Source organism: Haliotis rufescens, unplaced genomic scaffold (assembly GCF_023055435.1).
Source record: "Haliotis rufescens isolate VD_foot unplaced genomic scaffold, xgHalRufe1.0.p SCAF_10, whole genome shotgun sequence".
Classification (NCBI taxonomy): Eukaryota; Metazoa; Mollusca; class Gastropoda; order Lepetellida; family Haliotidae; genus Haliotis; species Haliotis rufescens.
The window spans coordinates 28,241,895-28,251,802 of NW_025963780.1; positions in this window are offsets into that span (position 1 = coordinate 28,241,895).

Genomic DNA, 9,908 nt, shown 5'->3' on the forward strand with positions numbered 1-9,908 from the left:
ACACTAAGTAGTGATATAAACTGTTTGACCCATACCTTGATAAGTGAATTATTAATTTATTTATTTTTTAAATCAATTGAAATAAGAAAACATTACCTGTTCAACTCGTAATAATCTCCGGCATCCTTTATTAATGTAACTGTACGCGTACGTAACCAGAGATGATCGAGACAACTCACTAAAGTAAAATAAAGGGACAAAAGCATTTCCACATTCATTAGAAATATCTGCTGATAGCAGAATCGGTTGTACGATTCCGACTATATCATACGTGTTCATGAATTACTATCAAGTAGTGATGATACCAAGTCTTCGCGAAAAGGTCAGCCCCACCGTAGTCGCCCGTTACAAACACATGCAAAGGCAAGTCAATTGTTCAACTAAAAAAACATGTAATACACATGTATTGTGTACATAATTACTCTACAAATTTACATAATGGCGACAAAAACTGAAACAAATAAGTAAATAATACTTTTTTTTGTAGATATGTCACGCTTTTGCCATGTTTTTCCTGAATCTTGTCAATCATATTAGCGTCAAAAGGGACAGAAAATTCAATAATGTAAATGATTTCAATGGATTTATCAAAAAGGACAAGATCAGGTTTGATGGCCTGGATACGTCTGAGGCTGTATAGGGGCCTGCTCCAAGTAACGAGGTGGATTAAATAAATAATGCCGACGTGATATTAACGTGTAACTCACGCATTCACTTTTATTAAATATTTGCAACTAAGAGAGTCAATGCTGATCTAGCGGCTAGCTAAACATATCAATAGGGTATAGCCTAGTGGTTAAATCTCACCAAAGAATTTCTGTCATCATTCCATAGCCCGTCTCGTATGTGTGAAACAAATCCTAGGTGAGTTGATATTGATATATGTAACTATCATCTGTAATTAATCGAGTCTGGACCAGACAATCCAGTGATTAAAGATGCATCGATCCACGCAATTGGGATCGATGACATGCTTCAACCAAGTGACGGGTCCATATGAATACATACCGTTCAATTTTCAGGATAGTTTGCACCCTATTATTTCTTCTATAGTTAGGGTACGTATATTCAAAAACAAATTCTGCCTCTTGTTACTGTTGCGAAATGTATGAATGTCTTAAATTTGATACTTTTTATACAAAATCTCGACCTATACAACACAATTCAGGTGAAAAAAATGACACACAAATTAACAATTCATGTATTTCCCACTCACTTCAGTCTCAAAGTCCACAATCATCATAAACAATAAACAAAACAAATAAACATATGTGACCCATTTTGCTTACTTCGAATTATGGTTTCATCATCAAAGGCCTTGTTATTGAATCATAAGACTCTGTGACCTGGTATAGAGTGACAACGAGGATCGGTGCTCATAACATCAATCACTGGATTTTATTGATTATTTAGAGTCCATCGTCATATAGCGTGTGTATTGCTGCGTGCAGCGTTAAAAACAAACTAGCAAATATAAATATTTATTATTAATATATCGCGCCAAATCGCCTCACCCTAAAGTTATAACCCATGGGTCAAACCTACATTATTATTCAGAATAGTATCGAATCAGTCTTGGTATTTAAGATATCCTCTGCCTTTCTTGTACTGAAGTTTAAAACTATTCTTAAATCTTTCTGATGTACGGGAAACTATCATACGATGTATTTTTTTAATTAAAATGGATCTTTTCTGACAAGTTTGATGCATTTTCAAAAAAAGCTTGTCTGGAAATCTACAGTAGTGTTATTTACAATAATCGTTTGCGTAGGTTGGCATTTCACCCCCACAGGGCATGTGATGAAGATAACCTGGGTCTAATAGCATCAGTTATACCATTACAATTTGGAATCACATTATCGGAGGAGTAATAATGTTGGTGTCTCGTCTTTAATTGTGTTTTAAATAGTTTGTTTTTTGCTTAACGCCGCACTCAGCAATATTCCTTCGTCCATGCGTCCTTGGTATGGTTCAACTAGAAAAGCGGGGTTCGTGAGGGTCACAGGTTGTAATTACGTCGCAGTTAAAGGAAGAATGTTTGTTTGTTTGTTTGTTTGTTGTTTAACGCCGAACTCCGCAACATTCCAGCTAAGTGACGGCATTAAATAATCGAGTCTGGACCAGACAATCGAGAGATTGACATCATGATATGACCATCGATCCACACAATTGGGATACGATGACATGCATCAACTAAGTCAGCGAGCCTGACCACCCGATCCCGTTAGTCGCGTTGCTGAAGACTTATTTGATTGCATCCGTAATATTTTATTGATTGTTCTCATCCATCATTTGTATTTCATCCATGAATTCTCATCCAATATTTTTAAATTCATTGTTTGCATCTGTTATTTTCCGACGACTGTTCACATCCAGTATTTCCCATCCATTGTTCTCACCAGTTATTTCTTATTCATTTTTTATATCCATTACTTCTTATCCATTATTCTCATCCATCTTTTCGGGGGGCACGGGTGGCCCAGTCGTTTAAGCCGCCGAGATTCGCTGTGCAGAGTTGCGTCCCTTGGGCACGCCAGAAACCTATGACTGTGGGCTCGAATCCCGGTTCGCCCCGATTATGTTTCTAGGTTTGTCAGCACACTACCCGTGCTTGTGGGTTTCACCGAAGTGGTAAACATCTGCGACCTTCATCTCGGGCTTTCCTCCCACATTAAGCTGACACGCCGTCATATAACTGGATCAATGTTAAAAGCGGCGTTAAACCCAACTCACTCACTCACATCCATCTTTTCTTATTCATGATTCTCATCCATCAGTACATCAATATTCGCATCTGTTATTTTTCATCCATTATTTCTTATTCAATATCCATTCTGTTATTTCTTATCCATTATTTCCCATTCATTGTTCTCAGCTGTTATTTCCAAGCCATTATCTCAGTATTTATTTCTCATCAGTTGCCCTCATCCATTGTTTCATGATGTAAAAAGATTATTGTCATTCTGTCTGCAGATCCCGCTGGGGCTTCCGTGTTAGAATAGGTCTCAAGCAGCCTATGTCTGTAGTAACCCCCAAGGGGAGATCATTTAATTGGAGTGAGTGAGTGAGTGAGTATGGTTTTACGACGCTTTTAGCAATATTCAAGCAATATCACGGCGGGGGACACCAGAAATGGGCTTCACACATTGTACCCATGTCGAGAATCGAACCCGGGTCTTCGGCGTGACGAGCGAACGCTTTAACCACTAGGCTACCCGACCGCCCCTCATATCATTGGAAGAATATCTCTCCAATTGCCTAAATTCAATGGCCAATTGGATTATCATGCTTTCGAAGCGCAGTTTAAGAATCTGGCCTGACCTATCCCTCAGGCGCCCTGTCCCCAATGTAAATGGGAGAGTGCACCTTACAGCATTGGGCTGGTAGAGTCGAATCCTGGTTGTTATGCCATCACCAGCTAACAAACTGCCAAACAGAATAAAGATACGCCCCTGTTCCAGCTCAAACCAGTCCGATAGAGCTGAGGAAACCTCCTTCAGTCCTGAGGAGATTCACGACCTGCAGGTTCGAGATCCCGATCCTAATATAGAAGGCTAGAGATAAAAATATACGGCCTGAATGGGAAAACCGTTTCAGGATATTCTGAGGCATGCAAAGCGCTGTGGGGCCAGTTTCATTGACTGTCGATAAGGCAGGGTTTCTTACACAGAAGATGGGAGAATCAGGATGGAAAGAATTGGCATTGGCAGATAGTTCTACCATCCATCAAGCGGCGAATTATCCTCAAGCATGTCATGACTCACCTTTGGGAGGCCATCTTGGGGTTTCCAAGACTTTCGCCAAGCTTGAACAGTCCTACTTCTGGATTGGTATGGAAACTGATGTGCGTCGGCACTGCATCAGTTGTGACAAGTGTGTTGCCAGGAAGAGTCCTAGAAAACAGAAAGCACCCATGAAAGAGTATACAACAGGCTCACCCATGGAGAGACTCACCACTGATATCACTGGCCCACTGGACCGTACCTCCAGTGGCAACATATTTGCGTTTTCAAATATTTAGGCGAAAACAGTGGCATAGAAGATTGTCGAGAAGTGGGTCTGTCGCTATGGTTGGTTGGTTGGTTGGTTGGTTTGTTGTTTTACTTTACGGCAAGCATGGGTTGCTGAAGACCTATTCTACCCCGGATCTTCACGGGTCTAGTGATCAGGGTAGACAGTACCACAGGCAAATGGCCAGGTCGAGTGGTTTAACAGATTATCAGCAGCAATGCTTAGCATTTATACTGAAGGGACACCAAGGTCTCTTTCGTAATGGCTGCTTATCGAAGCTCAAAGCATGAGTCGACAGGTTATACACCAAACGAGTTGACGCTCGGTAAGGCAAGTGCGAATGCCTTACCACCTGGTCACAGGAAATCCTAACGAGAACCCCGTGACTAGATATAACTATGTCGACGAGGTCAAACAACATTGTGAATATGCTTTTGAGTCTGCTCGGAGAATTCTTCCGAAGTGTGTGAAAAACGATATGACCTGTGGAGCAAGGAATCACGACTTAAAGTCGGACAGCCAGTATGGTTGTTTAACCCCAACAAAAGCAAAACTGAGTTACAAATTCATTTCAAAGTGGTGTTAAGCAAATTGATGACATCACATATCATATTCAAAATGGTCCAAATAGATCTTCCAGGGTTGTTCATGTTGACCGGTTGTTACCGTACGAGGGTAATGACCCACCATCATGGTGGACTCCTGAGTATAAAGATTGAGTGAATACCTCCCAGTGAGCCATCCCGAAACATTCAGAGATGAGAATTAGTTGTGTAAAAATAAAACAATTCAAATACAGTTACAATAGCCTATGTCAAGGTGTAAACATGGATGAGATATGCCACATTCTGTTTGACTGGTTCTTATTGATTTATTCATTCTGGATGCTATATGGATTTAAAATCTGGGCGCGTTTGGCGCTTTCCGACAGATATTCCAGAGAATGACGATTTAGAACGTAGACGCCATAATGTCTTGTTTTACCTGATGGTAGATGTTGGATAAACCGTTAGTATTAACGAGACTTGTAATCAGACGTCTATCAGAGAATGAACAGTACATCTGGAGAGAGAGACTAGCACAGAGACCAGATCTTTCACAATACCATAAAATTCATAAACGGTTACAAATGCATGTTTTTTTTATAATGTAATGTATCTCTATCCACATTTAAGACAAGCCCTGCAACTTTGTATTAAAATCGGTTCAAGAGCAAAAGTGTCGAATGTAACCATTGTAATAGACATTGCTATGACTATGATTGCCATATTATTTTGCACTGTGAAATGTTTATGCCTGACAGAAATAATTTCTTCTCATGCCTGATTGATAATCTTGATGTAGATGTATACGTGAAAATAGATATGCTTGACGATGATGATATGCTTTCATTCTTTCTCGGTGCAGATGTCCATGACTTGACTAACGAACTTGATTACGATACTTGGCAAAGCATCATAATGTCTTTCTGCCACTTCATATGGAATTTAAAGAAACACCTAATGTATATCTACTAGATACCTTACTGCTCTCAAAATGTACTTTGTAAATTATTAATTCATAGCAGTGTATAACATGATTTCATTGTATATAGTCAAATAATTTCATTGATGTATTGTAAATAATGTATTTGCCCATGTAAAATCTTCGGATTCAACTCTGGAGGAAATTCATTCATTCATTCATTCATTCATTCATTCTCCCAGGGCGACCAATGTTCCAGACGAGGATATCCTTGACCTTGGTGATGAGGACATGAACTTTGACCAAGATGCTCGGTCTGAGTCGCCAGATGCCCTGGAAGGTGTTACTTTCAGGAGTGGAATGGAGTGCCCGGCATGCCCTGACAAGGAGATCTTTGATAATGTACAGGCTTTCGACATGCACTGGTTGATGCGCCATACTCAACACCTGACTACATTCTTCTGCCCCGTAAGGGAGTGCCGATCAATTTATAACTGGTTCGCTGACCTGACCCGTCATTTGTTTGTTTGTTGTTTAACGCCGCACTCAGCAATATTCCAGCTATATGACGGCGCTCTGTAAATAATCAAGTCTGGACCAGACAATCCAGTGATTTATATCATGAGCATCGATCCAAGCAATTGGGATCAATGACATGCATCAACCAAGTCAGCGAGCCTGACCACCCGATCCCGTTAGTCGCCTTTTACGACAAGCATAGTCGCCTTTTAAGGCAAGTATGGGTTGCTGAAGACCCCGGAATCTTCACGGGTCCCTGACCCGTCACTATGGTGTGGTGCACGCAGGGCGTAAAGGGAATCCGGCCAACCCAATGCAGGTCTGCAGAAGAGCCAAGACGAGGGTGAATCGATGCTTTGACGACCCAGGCAATCTTGTCTTCCCAACAAAGTCGACAAAGAAGAGCGTTACGAAGAAGGTAACTGGGAAGGAAAAGCCGATACGACCACAGGTTACCCAGGTACCTGCAACCGTCAAACCTGGAGAGTATATACCCAAGGCTGAGCATACCAATTTCAGCACTGGAGAGGCAGTTCCGGTCACGGAGCCGAGATCCGACCAGATTGCGGACCAGTCCATGAAGTGGGAGGTGGCGTGCGACAGGGCCCAACTGGACATTCAGATGTTCAGGCAGGAAGTCGAGCATCTGCAACGACGTCTGGCCAAAGCAACTCCCTCATGGTCTACTGCAGCTGTCACGACCAGCTCTCGATAAATTCATCAATTCTGGCAGGCAGGCCCTTTCAGTTCTTCACAAGGCCGAAGACCCGAGGTTCATAGAGTAGCTGAACCTGCGACATCAAGCAAATGCGTATATCCTGAGCCTGCAGAAGTAAAACAGAGTAGTTGATGAACAATGGGATTGTCTCTCAGACTGTGTAAATTGTACTTGTGAAATGTTTTGTTCTTGTGTATAGTTATTTGTATTTCTAAGTATAATTAGTATGTATACTGGTATATTAAAATTTATGTTCCACTATGTCAAATAAGAAATGAATTAGACCTACATTCCAAGATATTATCATATTACATTGTTGTGTAATATCAATTGTATTAGACATATATCCAACATTATTAGATTGTTGTTTGACTCGCGGTCGAGTTACAATTTAAAACGGGGAATATTGTAATGTACAAGACTTTTTGTATATTTCGGTCAGTAGACAGTAAGATTAATCAGATTTACATGTTGTATGTAATACAGCATACAACCGTAAACGTATACGTTACTGCTACACAAATTAACGTATGTCGCCACTGATGTTACTGACTGTTTGTTTAATGTGCCAAAACAAAATGTGAATACGCTGTAAATCATCTGTTTCCAATTGCCAACGTGATAGTTCGTGTCACGTCACCTATATTCGTGAGTCTGTTCCACAAAACTACCTCTTGTAGTATTATGGCTTACATCCGCCATGTATGGCTACAAAATTGCATCTAGTCTATCTAATGCACTGTGTATTCCTACATAGCCGTGACAAGACGTAAAATAACTTCTGTCACTGATGGATGCAATTTTCCTACGTTCCACCGATCGTATCCTGGAGCCGAGAGACTATTTCACTTTGTTGACAGTCAAATCAGTTGTGAAATATCTCAGGCTTGAGAGAGTATTGCCGGTTCGAGACCGAGAAATATGAGTTGCGATTCACGTATTATATATTGCTTGTATATTTTATTAACTGAATGTATTACTGTAATATTCTTTATAATGTATATTTATTGTGTTCATCTTTTTTTGTGAAATTATTTTTGATAATCTAAATGATTAAAAACTATGTGGTTGGGAGTGATCCACAATTCGCTACCCAAAGCTCTACCACAATACCTACCCCCAGAACTGTTATAGACAGGGTGGCCTGTTCAGGCCCGAGGACTTTGATTGCGTGACATCTTACACCCCGGTTGGTTGGTTGGTTGGTTGGCTGGTTGATTGGTTGTTTAACGCCGCACTCAGCAATATTCCAGCTGTATGACGGCGGTCTTTAAATAATCGAGTCTGGACCAGACAATCCAGTGATTGATATGAGTGAGTGAGTTAAGATTTAAAGTCACATCGGCAATATTTAAGCCACATAGTGACTAAATCAAGTTATACAGTAATAATACATTCATATATACATTAAAATCTGTCGACAAAGGACAGTAAAAGCACTAGACTATCACAGATATAGATTTAAAACTAGCATGTTACCATAAAAATGTGACTGACTATTCTGAACAATACATTATAATAATGGGCTAGAGATCACCAGCAACCAAAGTTAGGCCACCATACTAGGGCCCATGGGGACTTATGGTACATCGACTTCCTGCATGGTACCCCAGCAGGATTTACACCATCCCTCTGGCTGCTGGTGATTGTTAGACATTTTATGCCAAAGTAATTAAAAACAACAAGCATTCTACGATTAAAATCCAGGTAAATGAAACATACTTTGAAAGAAGTGGGACTTATGCACCCTCTCAGGGGGTCAACCCCCTTTGAAGGTACAGCCACTCACAATCAGTTATCGAATCATTCTACCAAATTAAAATCACATACATTTTACAATACATATAATCAAAATTTATCTATTTAACTCAATTTCTTTAAAAAATCCAAGAATTAAATGAGAACTTACATTAAAAAGATCCCTTATGGATGAAACCTGGAAATAATTATCCCTTGTGATGAAAAAATCAATACAGTCAAGCAGGAAATGCTTGACCGTGAGTCTTTCATCACAAGAGATACAGAATGGAGCAGAGCATGAGCATCGATCCACGCAATTGAGATCGATAACCGTGCATCAACCAAGTCAGCGAGCCTATCAACCGATCCCGTTAGTCGCCTTTTACGGCAAGCATGGTAAATTGCTGAAGACCTTTTCTACCCCGGATCTTCACGGATCTCTTACCTAGCTTTTAATATTACTCGACCCATGAAGATTCCCGGGTAGAGTAGGACTTCAGTAACCCATATGTGTCGTAAAAGGCAACTAACGGGATCGGGTAGTCAGGCTCACTGACTTGGTTGATACATGTCATCGATACCAATTGCGTGGATCGATGCTCATGATGTCAATCACTGGATTGTCTGGTCCAGACTCGATTATTTACAGACCGCCGTCATATAGCTGGAATATTCCTGAGTGCGGCGTTAAACAACAGACAAATATAATATTACTCCATGGTTTGTGTGTTTCAGATTCGATTGTTTGTCAGGCCGCCGTCATGTAGCAGGAACATTGCTGAGTGCGACGTTAAACAACATCCAAACATTTTGCATATAGGCATATAGACTTGTCTCCCGATATATATAGATATAGATATATATATAGATATATATATACCCCTAAAGTGTGACGTTTTATAACTATGTATCTACATGTAACTACCATCGCACTTGTTTCTAATTACATGTATACGATGGAGACATACGAAATAAAATATGATTCAGTGAATATAACATGATATACATACAATTTGTATACACTGAATGGGTCAAATGACAACATTCAAACGCGCCTTTAGGGGCGAATATGTCCAACTATACAATTTCAAACGTTGATTTTATTATCTAAATCATCATTATATTTCAGTAGAATATCGCTCCAAGAAAAACAATTAAAATTCAGAAAAGATATTCGTCAGATCTAGATATGTTTCTTATGCAAGATCCGGGGTAGAATATAGGTCTTCAGCAACCCATGCTTGCCGTAACAGGCGACGTTGCTTGTCGTAAGAGGCGACTGACGGGATCGGTGACTTGGTTGAGGCGTGATGTCAATCACTGGATTATCTGGTCCAAACTCGATTATTTACAGACCGCAGTCATATAGCTGAATGTGGCGTTATTTTACACTTCAGTCAGCAGTTTTCCGCTGGGACGAACAGTTCGAAAGTCGTGGCTGACAATTGCTCAATGC